The sequence below is a fragment of the Scylla paramamosain genome, chromosome 42 (genome assembly GCF_035594125.1).
Source record: "Scylla paramamosain isolate STU-SP2022 chromosome 42, ASM3559412v1, whole genome shotgun sequence".
In the NCBI taxonomy this organism is placed as follows: domain Eukaryota; kingdom Metazoa; phylum Arthropoda; class Malacostraca; order Decapoda; family Portunidae; genus Scylla; species Scylla paramamosain.
The window spans coordinates 9,445,001-9,465,000 of record NC_087192.1 but is presented as its reverse complement, the minus strand read 5'-3'; the positions used below and the strand labels follow the sequence as shown (position 1 = coordinate 9,465,000).

The window sequence follows — 20,000 nt, the reverse complement described above, 5'->3', positions numbered from 1 at the left end:
GTAGGCAAACTTCCAGCAAGAAGGATAGATGTTGACAGACAGAGCTGAAAGAATTTGACTAGGCAAGGTGCAAGCACGGAGGCACAGTTTCGGAGAACAATAGGAGGGACCCCATCAGGTCCATAAGTCTTCCGAGGGTTTAGGCCAGCGAGGGCATGGAAAACATCATTGCGAAGAATTTTAATAGGTGGCATGAAGTAGTCAGAGGGTGGAGGAGAGGGAGGAACAAGCCCAGAATCATCCAAGGTAGTGTTTTCAGCAAAGGTTTGAGCGAAGAGTTCAGCTTTAGAAATAGATGTGATAGCAGTGGTGCCATTTGGTTGAAATAAAGGAGGGAAAGAAGAAGAAGCAAAGTTATCGGAGATATTTTTGGCTAGATGTCAGAAGTCATGAGGGGAGTTAGATCTTGAAAGATTTTGACACTTTCTGTTAATGAAGGAGTTTTTGGCTAGTTGGAGAACAGAGTTTGATGAAGGAGTTTTGGCCAGTTGGAGAAAATACAAAGTGCATGAGATTCTGGTGATGGAAGGCTTAAGTACCTTTTATGGGCCACCTCTCTTTCATGTATAGCACGAGAACAAGCTGTGTTAAACCAAGGTTTAGAAGAAGGTTTAGGACGAGAAAATGAGTGAGGAATGTACGCCTCCATGCCAGACACTATCACCTCTGTTATGCGCTCAGCACACAAAGACGGGTCTCTGACATGGAAGCAGTAGTCATTCCAAGGAAAATCAGCAAAATACCTCCTCAGGTCCCCCCAAATAGCAGAATCAAAACGCCAGAGGCACCTTCGCTTAGGGGGATCCTGAGGAAGGATTGGAGCGATAGGACATGATACAGATATGAGATTGTGATCGGAGGAGCCCAACGGAGAAGAAAGGGTGACAGCATAAGTAGAAGGATTAGAGGTCAGGAAAAGGTCAAGAATGTTGGGCGTATCTCCAAAACGGTCAGGAATACGAGTAGGGTGTTGCACCAATTGCTCTAGGTCGTGGAGGATAGCAAAGTTGTAGGCTAGTTCACCAGGATGGTCAGTGAAGGGAGAGGAAAGCTAAAACTGGTGGTGAACATTGAAGTCTCCAAGAATGGAGATCTCTGCAAAAGGGAAGAGAGTCAGAATGTGTTCCACTTTGGAAGTTAAGTAGTCAAAGGATTTCTTATAGTCAGAGGAGTTAGGTGAGAGGTATACAGCACAGATAAATTTAGTTTGAGAGTGACTCTGTAGTCGTAGCCAGATGGTGCAAAACTCGGGAGATTCAAGAGCGTGGGCACGAGAGCAGGTTAAGTCACTGCTCACATAAACGCAGCATCCAGCTTTGGATCGAAAATGAGGATAGAGAAAGTAGGAGGGAACAGAAAAGGGGCTACTGTCAGTTGCCTCAGACACCTGAGTTTCAGTGAGGAAAAGAAGATGAGGTTTAGAAGAGGAGAGGTGGTGTTCTACAAATTGAAAATTAGATCTTAGACCGCGAATGTTACAGAAGTTAATGAAGAAAAAGTTGAGGGGGGTGTCAAGACACTTAGGGTCGTCGACAGAAAGGCAGTCCGACCTGGGGACATTTATGGTCCCCTCCCAGATGGCGACTCCGAGGCTGGTGTAGGAGTCGCCATTATGATTTAAAAAATTTTGAGTGAAGGGTGTGTGTGTTATTAGGTGCTTGTAGTTTTTTGTGGAGGAAGAGAGTTGTCTTTAGAGGGCAGGCTGTGACTGCCCCATTGTTTTGTGAGACACAAAGGGAAACGTTCAGTGAGGTCACAGCTGGGTTTAATGATAAGTTCACAGCACCCCCTGAACTCACCCCCTTTAGACTCACTGGGAATAATTATCGTTTCGGCAGGTGTCTACTGCCTCCTCCTGGTAAGTCCGGTCTTCCTAAACCTGAAGGTGTGACGCAGCCATCATGACCGAAGGGCACTGGGTGGCGCTCCCTGTGCCGACCCACCCTCCTCTCCCTGGCGCTCGCGCGCGCACACACACACACACACACATACACACACACACACATAGACACACCTCATTTGTAAATCTAATAGGATAAATGATGTACGCAGTTCATCTCCCTCACTCTCATCTCACACCTAACTTGAATGAATGCTTACTCCTCACTCTCATCATCATCATCATCATCATCATCATCATCATCATCATCATCGTCATTGCTCTCGTAGCAATAATTCCTACCTAATACTAAAAGCAGTTAAGTGGAAAGTTCATAGAAAAGAACATCACTTTCAGTGACAGAGGTGCTCCCTCACTGGACACTTCAAATCACTAAGTTTTCAAGTTTAAAACATAGGGAATAGATATGCTTGGTCTGGTGTAAACATGCAACGTAGTGACCTCGGGACTTTTCTGTAGAGATTATGAAGGCAACTCACGCCTCCTTCCACCGCCATCACCACCTTCTCCTCCTCCTCTTCCTCCTCATCCTCTTTCAAGGCCATTAATTTAAATATAGATACTACATGTCCCACCCACGCACCATTCATTAAAGCGATGACGAACAAACTAAGTGAGGGGAAAATCTTTTATCCCTTCTTACAGACCTGAGGAGGAAAGCAGCGGCCAGGGAAGGGATCGAAGAGAGATATATAAATGAAGAAGATCGAGGGTATGGTGCTGGGAGGAGGTGAGGCGAGGGAGGAGAGTGATCTAAGACTCATAAAACGGACATGGTGGGCCTGGATGGAGGGAGGAAAGGGGGAGTTACTGAAGATATGAAGAGGGATGAAGGAAGGAGAAAGAAAGATTGGTAAAAGAAAACAGCACAAGAAGACGGGTAAGAGGTAGACAGAGGACAAGGAAGGAGGCACTAAAAGGGGTGCCCCAAGTATAGGGATGAAAGAAGAGACAGAGAGAGGATGGAGGTGAAGAGGAGATACGAATGGACAGAGGATGATGGTAGATGACAAGAACAGATGAATGAAGGACAGGAGGAATAAGTATGGGATAAGGAACTAAAGAATAGGGACAATGAAGAAGAAAAAGTGTGTGGGTAGTAATAACTGTGGGCCCTCGCTCTTCTCGCCTCGCAGCCTCGTCCTGGCGAGAGGCCACAGGGAGGCGAAAGTTAACCGCCCATCAGGCACACAGGACAGCACGCTCGCCACGACGCCCACTTACTGCCTCGCCCGAGCCACCACTGATCACAGGAACCATTTGGCCGTGTTCCCATTCTCTCTTCCATGCAGCACTACCCAATGTAGTATTGACTGAACTACAAGTTTTCAGTAAATAATCTGCTCAAAACGAATACTTGAACCACCTCATTTAAAGGCCAGACGCCCTCTCCCTGCCATACACGAGCGGAAATTATTGCGTCATAGCAAGAGGTCCTCGAAATCCTGAGCCCCACCTGCCCACCTGCCGACATTCTTTAAGACGCGCCTCGCAGGGCTCGTCCCGCCCTCAAACTGGGGAGTGAAAGTAAATATCGTCAGAGATCTACTTGACAAAATAGACCCTTAAGCTGTGCGCTCTCAGTTTCTCTAATTTTTTTCCCCCTCTTTCTGGGCGAGTCCTTCTTACTAGGAAGTGTTTATGCTAAACTGGTACAGTAAATTCTATCAATAAAAATTCCACCACAAGCACTGTGCGAAGAAGAGAAGTCAAGGAAACCACCTGGTGGATGTAAATAAGTTCATAATCCACGCCAATACCATTCCGAGAGGGGCGCTGCAGCACCATCGAGACCTCCCACACCGCTTTAATCGCGCCGCCAACACAACCCGCCTAAAAATGTGTTTATTCAACCCACTATAACTCAAAATTCTTACTTTCTTTTACTGTTTACAATACATCTACTATCTAACAAACAGACTTTCACATTTGACAGCAGTATATCACAATCACAATTTAGTGTTCTCCTCATGTAGAGAAAGACATGTTCTCCAGTGAGCGGTGACGCCACGCACACATCACTCCACCCGTGTGTTGGTTGGTATGCGCCACACTAAGTGGTGGCGTCTTAGCAGCCTTAGGGAAACTGTGTAAGATGAGAGAGAGAGAAAGAGAAAGGATATGCAAACAGCGAGCCACCTACACACACACACACACACACACACACACACTGTGCGGTCTACACAGGATAACGTACTCTTAGAGTGCAGAAACCCTCAAAGCTTTCGATAACGGAAGGCAGTTACTTTTAATTAAATCTTAGAGCAGACATCACATCAGCATACGCCAGACCCACAGAGTCTTACGCTGTTTTTGAAATAAAATATATGAAATTGAAAACAAGCACATAAATATTTCTGCACTGACACTCCGTTCGTCACATTTACTCTTTCGTGACGCAATGATGAAAGGTATCTATATACTTGATCTAACCCCCACGTAATAAGCTCCCAGGAGACGCAGCGCGGTCAAGACTAAAGGTTACTAAGTGGTGTTACATTTGGTTTGGATATATCCTGCACCACTACGTCACCTGAGAGGGTTGAGAGAGGAGGACAATACTCAGTATAGATGTATGAGACGTCCGTATCCTCATCCGCATTAGTGATGAAGTAAATATCCGCATCCGCATCCACATCACACTCAGAGGTTGTGGCGGATACGTTTTATGCATTACAGATTACAGACTACATAGCTTGAAAAATAAACCAATGCATGTTTACTTAATCAGCTACTAAAACCATATCTTTTATTAATTTCCTTTCAAATTTACACAACCCAATGTGTCAAAAGTTTTGCGGAAGGGCAGGAGGGAGAGAATTTTACATATTGACTATGTATGTATCATGTATATGTACCTATATATGTAAAAGTATGTATGTATGTGCTATGTAACAATACTGTGTGTACTATATTGCACAAGTAATTAAGTATGAAGGGAAGCAGCCTGGCTGGAAGAGAGAGAGAGAGAGAGAGAGAGAGAGAGAGAGAGAGAGAGAGAGAGAGAGAGAGAGAGAGAGAGAGAATGTGAGGCAGTGTGTATGTTTACGTATTTATTTATGTAAACAATATATACATGTATTATGCATATTTGTGTATGTAGACCCTACTCCTTCTTAAAGTTCACAAGAAAGATTTCAGTGCCTCGTCCTTAATTTTACAGTGTAAATATATAAAAATAAGACTGAAAAATATGAACTGGCAGCACTGAGCACTTATCGCAGCGACCGTCTGGCAATATTGGTGCTATATAATGATTTTATACTAAAATCCTGAACACATCTGCATCTGCATCTGTAAGGATGTCATAATTTGATATCCGCATCTGCAAAATATGTACATATGATATCCGCACACACATCCGCATCCGCAGATCTCTGAATTCTGATATCCGATACATCAAATGTTGAGGGTTGCCGCTTCGCTGCCTGAGACTGCCAGCATATTTGTTATATTCTCTGGAACACGGGCAGTTCCGAGGAAAATGAATCAGGCGTTCAAGAAGAAAAAAAAAAAAACTAAACTAACTAAACTAACTAACCAACTAAAAACTACAGTAAATTTACTTACTTTTGTTATTATTGAGGCTCTAAAGGAGAAACATTGCCGAATCTTATTTTCGCGGATGCAAAAGACACAAGGATCACATATGTAAATTTTGGCATCAAGTAAACTGCAAAGGAGGACAAAAATATTGGCTCGATCAACATTCATATAAACAAACAAACAAAAAAAATAAAGGAAACAATTTCGTACACTATATATAGTTTGTAACCTCCTACATTGAAACGTATGGCATTCATAAAAGATAGCATGATAAATACAATTTAATTTACAACGTATATTGTTAGCATAAAGTTTTCTACGTACAGTACATACAAGCCTACGATTGTAACTATCAACTCGTGACTGTTTGATTACAGTCCACAATTAAAATAGAAGCAAATAGTATGCAAATCTTAAATCCGAAGCAAACTAAACCCTGGACACGCTTAAGTCACTCAGTCTTCCTCTAACTCTGACCGTCTACATTTCCCAATTAAAAAAAGAAAAAGGTCTAGGTTTGGTAAATGGCGTTCCTGACGTGTAAGGAGGAAGAGGAGGAGGAGAAAAAGAAAAAGAAGAAGAAGAAGAAGAAGAAGATGGTAAAAAATAATATTAAGTTCGTAAATGCACTTCGAGCCAGTATGTTGGCAACCAGGTAGTAATGAGATTCAGGTACTTGACTCTACAGTTAGCAATGGAATAAAAAAAAAAGAAAGAAAAAAAAAACATAAGGGGTTTGATTGCAGGCCAAGAATACTTCTGCTAGGCCTGTCATTTATCTGGGGGACATTTTAGAAATGATGATGATGATGATGATGATGATCAACAACAACAACAACGACAACAACGACAACAACAACAACAACAACAACAACAACAACAACAACAACAACAACAACAAACAACAAACAACAACAACAACAGCACACAACAACAACTATCCCCTCTTCTTCAATGACACTCAACTGTTCCACTCTACTACACTGAACATCCTCCGTCTGTCCTTTACGATCTAAACTGGAAACTTCACATCTCATTTCTAGCTAAAACAGTTTCTATGAAGTTTAAGGGGGGGTTAGCTAAATGTTTCTGTGTATGTACTAAAGTACCCTTATATTTCCTGATTCTATGTGTTAGATTCATCTTGGTTTCTCCAATATATCGAGTCTTGCAACTCGAACAAATAAATTCATAAATGATGTTAGAGATAAATCTTTGAAAAAAAAAGAGGCAATAGTAAACATGTTGGTAAAAATAAATATGAACTTGGTGTCAGGATATTGTGTTTTAAGCATGGTAGTGAGTCTCTTTCTAATAGTGTAGCTAAAATGGCTATAGTAAGGTAATTTTGTGTATATTGTATAATTGTATATTTAAGGTAAGTGTCACGGTCCTTAAATAGTTCACCACAAATGATTGGAATGTTTTCATAAAGGGGAATATTAGTAAAAAGTGACTTAATATCAAAATTAGACGTGACCGTATTATGAGCTTCTAAATTGTTTATTTATTTAACCAAATCACAAAAATTTTTTTAAGGTAAACTTATTTGACGTTAACGGTTCTAGTATAGGGACGAAATATTTAGCTAATTTATAATTATCACTATATATATATATATATATATATATATATATATATATATATATATATATATATATATATATATATATATATATATATATATATATATATATATATATATATATATATATATATATATATATATAGACACACACACACACACTGTATATATATAGTGCGCGGTTAGCAAGCCAGCTGCCATCACTCGGTAGACAGGTGGCAGGAGAATGCAGTAGGCACTTGCCGAAACGATAATTACTCCCGGTGAGGTTTAAAGCACTGGATCAGGGGATGCTGTGAACTTACCAGATGGTAAGTGTTTAGAGGGCAGTCACAGCCTGCCCTCTAAACACAACCCTCTTCCTTCACACAAAACTACAAGCACCTAATTAAACACACACCCTTCACTCAAAATTCAAAATCATGGCGACTCATACACCAGCCTCGGAGTCCACATCTGGGGAGGAGACCACAAATGTCCCCTGCTCTTTTGGTATCAACCCTAAGAATATTGACACCCCCCTCAACTTTTTCTTCATTAATTTCTGCAACATTCGCAGTCTTAGATCTAATTTTCAATCTGTAGAACACCATCTCCCCTCTAATAAACCTCATCTTCTTTTCCTCATTGAAACTCAGTTGTCTGAAGCAACTGACAGTAACCCCTTTTCTGTTCCCTCCTACTTTCTCTATCCTCATTTTCAATTCAAAGCAGGATGTTGCGTTTAAGTGTGTAACGACTTAACCTGCTCTTGTGCCCACGCTCTTGAATCTTCTGAGTTTTTCATCATTTGGCTACGTCTACAGAGTCACTCTCAAACTAAATTTATCTGTGCTGTATACCTCTCACCTAACTCCTCTGACTACAAGAAATTCTCTGACTACTTAACTTCTAAAGTGGAGCACATTCCGACTCCCTTTCCTTTTGCAGAGATCTCCACTCTTGGAGACTTTGGCTTTCCTCTCCCTTCACTAACCATCCTGGTGAACTAGCCTTCGACTCTGCTATTCTCCACGATCTAGAGCAATTGGTGCAACACCCTACTCGTATTCCTGTCTTGGAGATACGCCCAACATTCCTGACCTTCTCCTTATCTCTAATCCTTCTCCTTATGCTGTTACCCTCTCTTCTCCGTTGGGCTCCTCCGATCACAATCTCACATCAGTATCTTGTCCTATCGCTCCAATCCCTCTTAAGGATCCCCCTAAGCGGAGATGCCTCTAGCATTTTGCATCTACTACTTGGGGAGACCTGAGGAGGTATTTTGCTGAATTTCCTTGGAATGACTACTGCTTCAGTGTCAGAGATCCATCTCTGTGTGCCGAGAGCATAACAGAGGTGATAGTGTCTAGCATGAAGGTGTACATCCCTCACTCTTTTTCTCGACCTAATCCTTCCAAATCTTGGTTTAACACAGCTTGTTCTCGTGCTATACATGATAGAGAGGTGGCCCACAAAAGATACTTGAGTCTTCCATCACCAGAATCTCATGTAATTTATATTTCTGCCCGGTAACTTGCCAAGTCTGTTCTTCAACTAGCCAAAAAATTCCTTCATTAATAGAAAGTGTCAAAATCTTTCAAGATCTAACTCCCCTCGTGACTTTTGGTATCTAGCTAAAAACATCTCCAATAACTTTGCTTCTTCTTTCCCTCCTTTATTTCAACCAGATGGTAACACTGCTATCACATCTGTCTCTAAAGCTGAACTCTTCGCTCGGACCTTTGCTAAATAGTCTACCTTGGATGATTCAGGGTTTGTTCCTCCCTCTCCTCCTCCCTCTGACTACTTCACTTTACATATTAAAATTCTTCGCAATGATATTTTCCATGCCCTCGCTGGCCTAAACCCTCGGAAGGCTTATGGGTCTGATGGGGTCCCTTCTATTGTTCTCCGAAACTGCGCCTTCGTGCTTGCACCTTGCCTAGTAAAACTCTTTCAACTTTGTCTGTCAACATCTACCTTTCCTTCTTGCTGGAAGTTTGCCTACATTCAGCCTGTTCCTAAAAAGGGTGACTGTTCTAATCTGTCAAACTACCGTCCTATTGCTTTAATTTCCAGCCTATCTAAAATTTTTTAATCTATCCTCAACAGGAAGATTCTTAAAGATCTATCACTCCACAACATTCTATCTGATCGCCAGTATGGTTTCCGTCAAGGCCGCTCTACTGGCGATCTTCTGACTTTCCTTACTGAGTCTTGGTCATGCTTTTTTAGAAATTCTGGTGAAACTTTTGTTGTTGCCTTAGACATATCAAAAGCTTTTGATAGATTGGAACAAAACTTTGATTTCCAAACTACCCTCGTACGTCTTCTATCCTTCTCTCTGTAACTTCATCTCAAGTTTACTTTTTGATCTTTCTATTGCTGCTGTGGTAGACAGTCACTGTTCTTCTAAATCTATTAACAATGGTATTCCTCAGGGTTCTGTCCTGTCACCCACTCTCTTCTTATTATTCATCAATGATCTTTTAAACCAAACTTCTCGCCCTATCCTACGCTGATGGTACAACCCTGCACTTTTCCAAACGTCTTTTCATAGACGTCCAACCCTTCAGGAAGTAAACAGTTCACGCACGGAAGCCACAGAACGCCTGACTTCTAAAATTTCTTATTGGGCCAGAGCAAACTTAGTATTGTTCAATGCTTCAAAAACTCATTTCCTCCATCTATCAACTCGACACAAACTTCCAGACAACTATTCCCTCATCTTCAGTGACACTCAACTGGCCCCCTCTTCTACACTGAAAATGCTCGGTCTGTCCTTTTCTTATAATCTAAACTGGAAATTTCACATCTTATCTCTAGCTAAAACAGCTTCTATGAAGTTAGGCGTTCTGAGACGTCTCCGCCAGTTTTTCTCATCCCCCAGATACTAACTCTGTACAAGGACCTTATCCGTCCATGTATGGAGTATTCTTCACATGTCTTAGGGGCTTCCACTCATACCGCTCCTTTAGACTGGGTGGAATGAAAAGCTTTTCGTCTCATCAACTCCTTTCCTCTAACTGACTGTCTTCAGCCTCTTTCTCATCTCTTGCTATCTTCTACCGCTATTTTCATGCTAAATGCTCTTCTGATCTTGCTAACTGCATGCCTCCCCTCCTCCCGCGGCCTCGCTGGACAAAACTTTCTTCTTTCTCTCACCCCTATTCTGTCTACCTCTCTAATGCAAGAGTTAACCAGTATTCCCAATCATTCATCCCTTTCTTTGGTATACTCTGGAACTCCCTTCCCGCTTCTGTATTTCCACCTTCCTATGACTTGAACTCCTTCAATTTTTGACCACCACTTCGGACCCTATTCGGGACCGGCATTTCAGTGGGCTTTTTTTTTTTTTTTCCGTGGCCGGTGTCCTCCTACATACAAAAAAAAAAAAAAAAAGACTATCCCTTCAGTCTACGAGTAAAAACCCTTCCTCGACTAGTCAATGAGGCAGTCGGGCAGCGGATATCGAGGGAGGAGAGCGGGTGCCATCCTGGGGACAGAGGACATGGAGAATGTGAGTGCGGCGTTGGAGCGGTTGGCGGTGAAGTACCGTGATAGTTTCCTGGAAGGGCTGCAAGGCTTACTAGATAATAAGAAACCGTGGATCAGGACCAGAATCCTCAGACTCATGAAAGACAGGTAAAGGGCGGTACGATGGACGAATGGAGACATTTACACAACCGAGAGAAAACGGAAATCAGGACTGGGGGGGAGGGGGGGAAGACAGTATAAAGAGCTGATGAAGCTAACGCGTAAACCCACCATCCCACTATCTAGTATGTGTGTTAAAAAAGATTTCAAAGACAGTAGACAACACTAAAAAAAATTACATCCATCATCCTGAGTGATTTTCAGAAAGCATTTCATCATATAGATCATACACTGCAGTTAGAGAACCTTTTTTTTTTTTCGCTAGGTTGCCTCTCATCTTTACTTAAATTTATTTTCAGTTTCTTATCAGACAGAAAACATAGAGTTCGGTATAGTGACTATCAGGATGGGATGAAACTTCTTGTGGAGTACCTCAAGGGACAAAATTAGGGCCAATAATATTTCTCGCAGTAATTAACAATGTAAGTCACAACGCTGCAATACATGTAAAGTATGTTGATGACCTAACACTAGCCGAAATTATTGACATAGACGACATAATTGATGCAGAACACCCTGAGCATGTTTGCAGATGAGTGTTTGACTCTCAAGATGCCTCCAAATCCACTGAAATTCCATTTGATGTGCATAGTCCACCAAAGAGACCTCTTGTGCTCCCCAAATTGAACTTGAATAATTTGAACAAAGTTACGCTGCCAGCAGTTAACAAATGTAAATCGTTAGACATAATAATCAATAATTACAACATTAATATATATATATATATATATATATATATATATATATATATATATATATATATATATATATATATATATATATATATATATATATATATATATATATATATATATATATATATATATATATATATATATATATATATATATATATATATATATATATATATATATATATATATATATATATATATATATATATATATATATATATATATATATATATTGTATCGTGCAAAGCAATTTGGTTTAGCGTTCAAACTGCTTTACAATGTTCAAGCTTTATTGTTGGTATGTAAGCACATCACTAGAATACGCAGCACCATTGCGACATCCAGACCTGACACAGGCGCAGCACAAAACGCTGGAACGTGTACAGAAATGTGCATTCAGAATAATTCTGGGTCAGCAGTACGATAATCATACCGCAGCCCTGTTGACAATTAACACCGAAACATTGTTTGAAAGACGAGCCAAGCTCACTCTAAAGTTTGGAAGCAGTCTAAGCAAATCTACAAAGCACAACTGGTAAACTCTAGAACACCCTGGCTGCTTCTGTATTTCCTCCTTCCTATGACTTGGTCTCTTTCAAGAGGAAGGTTTCAGATCCTCTGTTTTTTTTCTTTGTTTTTTTTTACCATTCTATCTGACATCTGTATGGGAACTAGCAATAAGTGGGCTTTTTTTTTCATAATTTATTGTTGCCCTTGGCCAGTGGCCCTTTTACGTAAAAATAAATAAATAAAAAAGGGCGCTACTCCCCCGTACATGCACGAAGTTCATGGCAGGAATACGGTGACGGAAACCTCTTACATACCATCCGCTGTCCAACGTCCACCTACAAGAAATCTACTGTTCTGTATGTTGTTGCCAAACTGAACGAAACATTTATATATCGCTGATGCACCGGCTTACTTTATCATGAGTTCATGTTTTATTGAATATGATTTATTGTGTGAGATTACCTTTATTTTGTAAGATTATTTTAGTATATATCATTTATTTTATCGCGACGTAATATATTCATTCCCTAATGATAGTGTAAGTCAAGTACATGTTATGTATGCTTGTAACTTACTTGACTAATTAAACCTTTAATTAATGATGATAACAATAATAATAATAATAATAATAATAATAATAACAATAATAATAATAATAATAATAATAATAATAATAATAATAATAATTATTATTATTATTATTATTATTATTATTATTATTATTATTATCATTATTATTATTATTATCATCATCATCATCATCATCATCATCTTTGCGGTCTTTTAAAATAGTCCTTATGGAAACACAACACGTTTCAAAATACAGATCCTCATCTGAGGTAAAGTCTGAACGGAGGGACACGCAGTGATTCACGGGTACACTTGAAACACCTGAAGTCTAGAAGTCCAATTATTAACTTCGAGAACTAGATGATAATGTATCACAACTCTGTCAAGATCTCTACAACCCACACACACACACACACACACACACACACACACACACACACACACACACACATACACACACACACACACACACGAGAGAGTGATGCCGCCCTGCCTGCCGGCGCCTCTTTGTCATCCAGGCGTCGCGGCAAGCTGGTGACTACATGCTCCAGAGCTCCGATGTGTTACAATAGTTCTTGTTTTCTTGGAAGGGATTTAAACGTTTCCACACTCCTGTATAATATCTTATGAAAATACGTAGGTGCATTTGTTTAGCATGATATAAAAAAACAAAATAATAAAATAATAGAATAAATAAAATAAACTTCCATGAGTGGTTTAGAAGTCATCGGGAAAATTGAAAATTGCGTACCAAGCTTGAGCTTCGTGCTTCGTACTTCTCTACACGTAACTCCCGGCGCAGAGAGCAGGATAACTTTTCATTAACTTATCCTTCACATATGACTAGTTGGAATATCCTGCAATATTATATCGATATCTGCACATCAACTGAAAGTAATCTTGAACGTGAACGGAGAAATGAGCAAGAGAAGGTGATAAATAAGCCGAATACAAAAGTCAACTCATAATGGCCTGACATCCAGACACGCCAAGAAAGTACATGGTGTGCCAGACTCGTTGCTGCACGCTGCCTTTATACGGATTCTTAGTACAGTGAAAAATGTTCATTATCTGTTTTTTAAAACACTTAGATAATACAAAGATATCTAACTGACATCAAAACTTACTTCAGCACCTGGGCTCACGTTGGCTACATAAATTGAAGAAATAAAAATTGCACTACAAAGTGATGTTAATCTATGCTACCTTACATAAAAGAAATTGAAATATACTTGACTAATCAAATGTGAAAACCAATGACCACATACACACAACCACACACACAACGTTCAGACTCACCGTCGAGGACTGGCCAGTGGTCAGTCGTTCCTCTCCCGCGTGTCCACACCACACTGCCCCACGCATCACAGTGCATGATACATTTGTAGAGGCAGCCGAGTCATGCTTATCGCTGATGCACGCCAGATGACGCTGCAGGAAAGAGATGAGAAAAATAATTCCTGAGGATTGGATCGCCGCACAAACATGTCCCGCAGTGTCCGTCTGCAGCCTGTCCATGGTGACACGGGGGGACGAATGGATAACGTTTGTTTAATGTCTTAGCAACATTAACACTTGCGACTTTTAGTGAAAGCTTCCACGAGTGAAAAAATAAAAGGTAAATATTATAAATGACAGGCAGTGTAGACAGAAGGTGACTCCTAGAGGAGGCTGACACACAATTGCAAGAGAAAAGTAAACAAGGAATTCCGGATACGGAAAGATGCTTTATCATTACAGGGAGGTAGGTGTAAACAGGGGAGGCCATTGCAACGCGTCGTGACCATGAAGGGGTGTGATAATATCCCTTGAAGGCCACTGTCAACCTTTCTCAAGACACAATAAAAACCACCAATTCGCCAGGCTTCAAGTCTGCTGCGTCATTAGTACAGGCTGGGAGATTAAAGCTCATTGTATATACAACACAAAAGTTTAGCGAATTTTCTTTGCAGTTAACTCTGACGTATGGCGTTAGTTGAAATTAACGAGGCCAAACTACAATTAAGGGCTGAAGCTGCAACCTCGATGGCACTTCACCACTTCCTCCTGAATCACGACACGGAAGGTAGACCTGAAATTCTCCCTTTGACGATGGCATGTTGGAGAAATTCTTCTCTTGGTTTTTGTACAAAGGAAGGCACAGCAATTGCGAGGCCCTATCGATGAGCCGCGGCTGCCACATGCGACCCGCCACAACGGCCAGTCATGAGATCCTCATGTCATGATTTCTCCTTCAGGCGCTGATTACCACTCCATCAGTAATTCACAGGACGCATGCTAACGGAACATTGCGGTGCTGCTGCTGCTGCTGCTGCTGCTGCTGCTACTACTACTACTACTACTACTACTACTACTACTACTACTACTACTATTACTACTACTACTACTACTATTACTACTACTACAACTACTACCACTAACACTACTACTACTATTACTTTTTTTTTATGTAGGAGGAGCACTGGGCGAGGGCAACAAAAATCCAATAAATAAATAAAAAAGACCACTGAGGAGCCGGTCCCCGAATAGGGTCCAAAGCAGTAGCCAAAAATATTGAAGGATAAGTGTCTTGAAATCTCCCTCTTTAAGGAGTTCAAGTCATAGGAAGGTGGAAATACAGAAGCAGGCAGGGAATTCCAGAGAAAGAGATGAATGATAGAACATGCTGGTTAACTATTGCATTAAAGAGGTGGACAGAATATGGGTGAGAGAAAGAAGAGAGCCTTGTACAGCAAGGCCGCGGGAGGAAGGGAGGCATGCAGTTAACAAAATCAGAAGAGCAGTTAGCATGGAAATAGCGATAGAAGATAGCAAGCGATGCAACATTGCGGCGATGAGAGAGAGCCTGAAAACAATCAGTTAGAGGAGAGGAGTTGATGAGATGAAAAGCTTTTGATTCCACCCTGTCTAGAAGAGCAGTATGAGTGGAATCCTCTCAGACATGTGAAGCATACTCCATACATGGACAGATAAGGTCCCTGTACAGAGTTAGCAGCTGGGGTGGTGAAAAAAAAAAACTGGCGGAGACGTCTCAGAACACCTAACTTCAGAGAAGCTGTTTTAGCTAGAGATGAGAAGTGAAGTTTCCAGTTTAGATTATAAGAAAAGGACAGACCGAAGATGTTCAGTGTAGAAGAGGGGGACAGTTGAATGTCATTGAAGAAGAGTGGATAGGTTGTCTGGAAGGTTGTGTCGAGTTGATAGATGGAGGAATTAAGTTTCTGAGGCATTGAATAATACCAAGTTTGCTCTGCCCCAATCAGAAGTTAGGCGTTCTGTGGCTTCCCTGCGTGAACTGTTTATTCCTGAAGGGTTGAACGTCTACGAAAAGACGTGAAAAGTGCAGAGTGGTACCATCAGCGCGGGAGTGGATAGGACAAAAAGTTTGGTTTAGAAGATCATTGATGAATAATAGGAAGAGAGTGGGTGAGAGGACAGAAACCTGAGGAATAGAATTAGGAGAAGAACAGTGACCGTCTACCACAGCAGCAATATAACGGTCAGAAAGGAAACTTGACATGAAGTTACAGAGAGAAGGATAGAAGCCGTAGGAGAGTAGTTTGGAAATCAAAGCTTTGTGCCAGACTCTATCAAAAACTTTTGATATGTCTAAGGCAACAGAAAAGTTTCACCAAAATCTCTGAAAGAGGATGACCAAGACTCAGTAAGGAAAGCCAGAAGATCACCAGTAGAGCTGCGTTGACGGAACCCATACTGGCGATCAGATAGAATGTTGTGGAGTGATAGATGTTTAAGAATCTTCCTGTTGAGGATATATTAAAAAAAAAACCTTTAGACAGGCAGCAAATTAAAGCAATAGGACGGTAGTTTGAGGGATTAGAGCGGTCACCTTTTTTTTTTTTTTAGGAACAGGCTTTATGTGGGCTAACTTCCAAGAAGAAGGAAAGGTAGAGATGTTGACAGACAGAGTTGAAAGAGTTTCACTAGGTAAGGTGCAAGCACGGAGGCGCAGTTTCGGAGAACAATAGGAGGGTTCATAAGGTCCATAGGCCTTCCGAGGGTTTAAGTCAGCGAGGGCATGGAAAACATCATTGCAAAGAATTTTAATAGGTAGCATGAAGTAGTCAGAGGGTGGAGAGGGAGGAACAATCCCTGAATCCCTGGATTTTTAGCAAAGATTTGAGCAAAGAGTTCAGCTTTAGAGGTAGATGTGATAGCAGTTATGCGATCTGGTTGAAACAGAGGAGGGAATGAAAAAGAATGTTATTGGAGATGTTTTTGGCTAAGTGCGAGAAAAGACTTGGCATGGTTCCGGGGAGAAATATAAGGTGCATGGGGTTCTGGTAATGGAAGGTTGAAGTATCTTTTGTGGGCCACCTCTCTATCATGTATAGCACGAGAACAGACTGTTTTAAACCAAGGTTTGAAAGGTTTAGTTCGAGAAAGAGTGAGGAATGTACTCCCCTGTGCCAGACACTATCACCACTGTTATGTGCAAGGCACACAGAGATGGGTCTCTGACACGGAAGCAGTAGTCATTCCAAGGAAAATCAGCAAAATACCTCCTCAGGTCCCCTCAACTAGCAGAGGCAAAACGCCAGAGGCACCTCCGTTTGGGAGATCCTGAGGAGGGATTGGAGCGATAGGACAAGATACGGATATGAGATTGTAATCGGAGGAGCCCAACGGAAAATATAAAGTAACAGTATAAGCAGAAGGATTAGAGGTCAGGAAAAGGTCAAGAATGTTGGGCGTATCTCCAAGACGGTCAGGAATACGAGTAGGGTGTTGCACCAATTGCTCTAGGTCGTGGAGGATAGCAAAGTTGAAGGCTAGTCCACCAGGATGGTCAGTGAAGGGAGAGGAAAGCCAAAACTGGTGGTGAACATTGAAGTCTTCAAGAGTGGTGATCTCTGCAAAAGGGAAAAGAGTCAGAATGTGCTCCACTTTGTAAGTTAAGTAGTCAAATTTCTTATAGTCAGAAGAGTTGAGCGGTATACAGCACAGATAAATTTTGTTTGAGAGTGACTGTATTTGTTGCCAGATGATAGAAAACTCGGAAGATTCAAGAGCGTGGGCACGAGAGCAGATTAAGTCGTTGCCCACATAAACGCAACATCCAGCTTTGGATTGCAAATAAGGATAGAGAAAGTAGAAGGGAACAGAAAAGGGTCTACTGTCAGTTGCCTCAGACACCTGCGTTTCAATGAAGAAAAGAAGATGAGATTTAGTGGAGGGGAGGTGGTGTTCTACAGATTGAAAATTAGATCTAAGACCGCGAATGATGCAGAAGTTATTGAAGAAAAAGTTGAGGGGAATGTCAAGACACTTAGGGTCGATACCAGAAGACCGACCTAGGGATACGAGTATTTGTGGTCCCCTCCCTAGATGGGGACTCCGAAACTGGTGTAGAAGTCGCCACAATAATTTAGAATTTTGAGTGGAATGTGTGTGTATTATTAGGTGCTTGTAGTTTTGTGCGAAGGAAGAGAATCATCTTTAGAGAGCAGGCTGTGACTGCCTCTTGTGTTGTGAGACACAAAGGGAAACATTCAGTGAGGTAACATCTCGGTTTAATGATAGGTTCACAGCACCCCCTTATTCAATGGCTTAGACCTCACTGGGAGTAACTATCGTATCGAGAGGTACCTTCTGCCTTCTCCTGTATTACTATTACTAACAATACGATTACTACTATTACTAATGATAATATTACAAGTAACCTCCACTACTACCGCCTTTAATAAGTTCTAACCATATATAAGTAGGAATTCACCACTGTATTAGCAAGGTGACAATAGGTAATATCTGATGCAATATAATCATAGGATACCATAGTCAATTTTGCACACTTTTCCTTATCACAGATACTATAATTAACATGTCACCTCAGACATCTACTAGCGTTGCCACTCACCTTTATATTATGTTTTAATTCAATAATCAATTAACACATTATCTCCATACGCATATTGTATGCGTAACACTATCAAATACCATAGTCAGTAAATATTTAGGTGGGGTAACATTCAATTCACGGCACGCGTCGCACTCAGAGGGACGTCATGCCGCACATATGTGTCTGCTGATTGAGGACACTACATGATCGCCCGGGGAGCAGAGGCAGGTTAAATACAAGTGTGTGTGGACGCGTGTTACGGTGAGTTTAAGGAAGAGTTTATCTCAAACTTTTCACACTACGCTTGGTGATTATCGCGTGTGTTCAAACGAGACATTTATGCACAGTGACTTTCTAGTAGAAAAGAAAAAAAAGAGTAAATTTAATTACTTCCGTAACGAGTGTTAGCGTTGGTGGCTGTTAGTCGGCTGTTCAAGATTCTCTCTTCACTGTACCTCGTTGCTTTGCTCCCATAACGAGTGACCGAGTGACTCGTGTAACTATTAATACAGCTGTATATAAAACTATAAAAGTGTTTTCAAAGTTCTTGGGTAAGCATTATGAAAGACATCTTCAAACTGCTCGGAGAAATAACAACAACAACAACAACAACAACAACAACAACAACAACAACAACAACAACAACATCAATAATAATAATAATAATAATAATAATAATAATAATAATCACTGTAAAAATATAAATGGATTGCATGGAATGTACTGCCCAAACCTAATGGTTACAAGGCACAACTGTCCCTTTCTTGCACGTGCGAGGTGAAGTTAAGAAGAACCAAAACGAGATTGAATAATCAGAAACATTTCAGTAGAATGAAATAATACATCGCCACAAACACTCATCCCTTGTTCTCATTCATTGTCTTAGAAGATACTTATATTGAACTTTCCACATTTGACTTTCATTTCATATTGATTTTTATTAATTTGCTTTTTTTTTTTATTATTTATCTATTTATTTTTTTTTTCTTTACTTTAAATCAACATCAGAGCCAGCCACACAGCACACACTTACGTAAGGTTCAAATATAAGCAGTGCGTCACTTCCACAGACACCACACAAGTCCGACTCATTCTGCGCGTCTCTTTTCCGTCCTGGATGCTGACATCTTCGCTGTGCTTGTTTGATTTCACTCCGTCCCTATCTAGGACCTTTTAACCTTTCATTTTCTGAATCAGAACTATTTGTTAAACTGCATCTCTTTACTCTTCCGGCTCACATTTCTTGTACATATTTAAATAAATTTGGCAATTGCTTTATCTCCCATAAGTTACCACACCTGCTTTCATCCAGCTTTCTATTCCTGTGATTTCATACGTTCATCAGACCACCCACACGGCACCAGGAAGAGGCCGACCAAAGGCTAATATAAATAAATGGATAAATAAATAAATAAATAAGATCTAGCCACTTCATTCTCTCCTCGTGATTTCTGGCTTTTAGCCAGAAACGTCAACATTTTTCTTTCTTCATCGTGTCTCCTTCCTCATCCAGACAACCCACTGCTATCTTCTGCATCTTTGAATTGGCCTCTTCTCTCGGACCTTTGCAGACAACTTCACGCTGGATGATTCTGGGTTTGTTTCTCCTTCACCTCCATCCTCTGACCATATTATGTCTCTTGTAAAAATTCTTTGAAATGATGTTTTTATGTCCCCTCTGGCCGTGATCCGAGGA

At 40.8% G+C, this 20,000-nt stretch overlaps 1 long non-coding RNA gene across 1 annotated transcript in view; it reads right to left on the bottom strand.

Annotated features, from left to right (window-relative positions):
- The window catches only part of LOC135093271 (uncharacterized), a 78,957-nt gene that overhangs the window by 14,383 nt on the left and 44,574 nt on the right, over positions 1 to 20,000 (bottom strand). Inside the window, exon 2 of the long non-coding RNA XR_010263282.1 lies at positions 13,744 to 13,875. This is a non-coding gene — a long non-coding RNA (uncharacterized LOC135093271). The remainder of the gene's footprint in view (positions 1 to 13,743; positions 13,876 to 20,000) is intronic.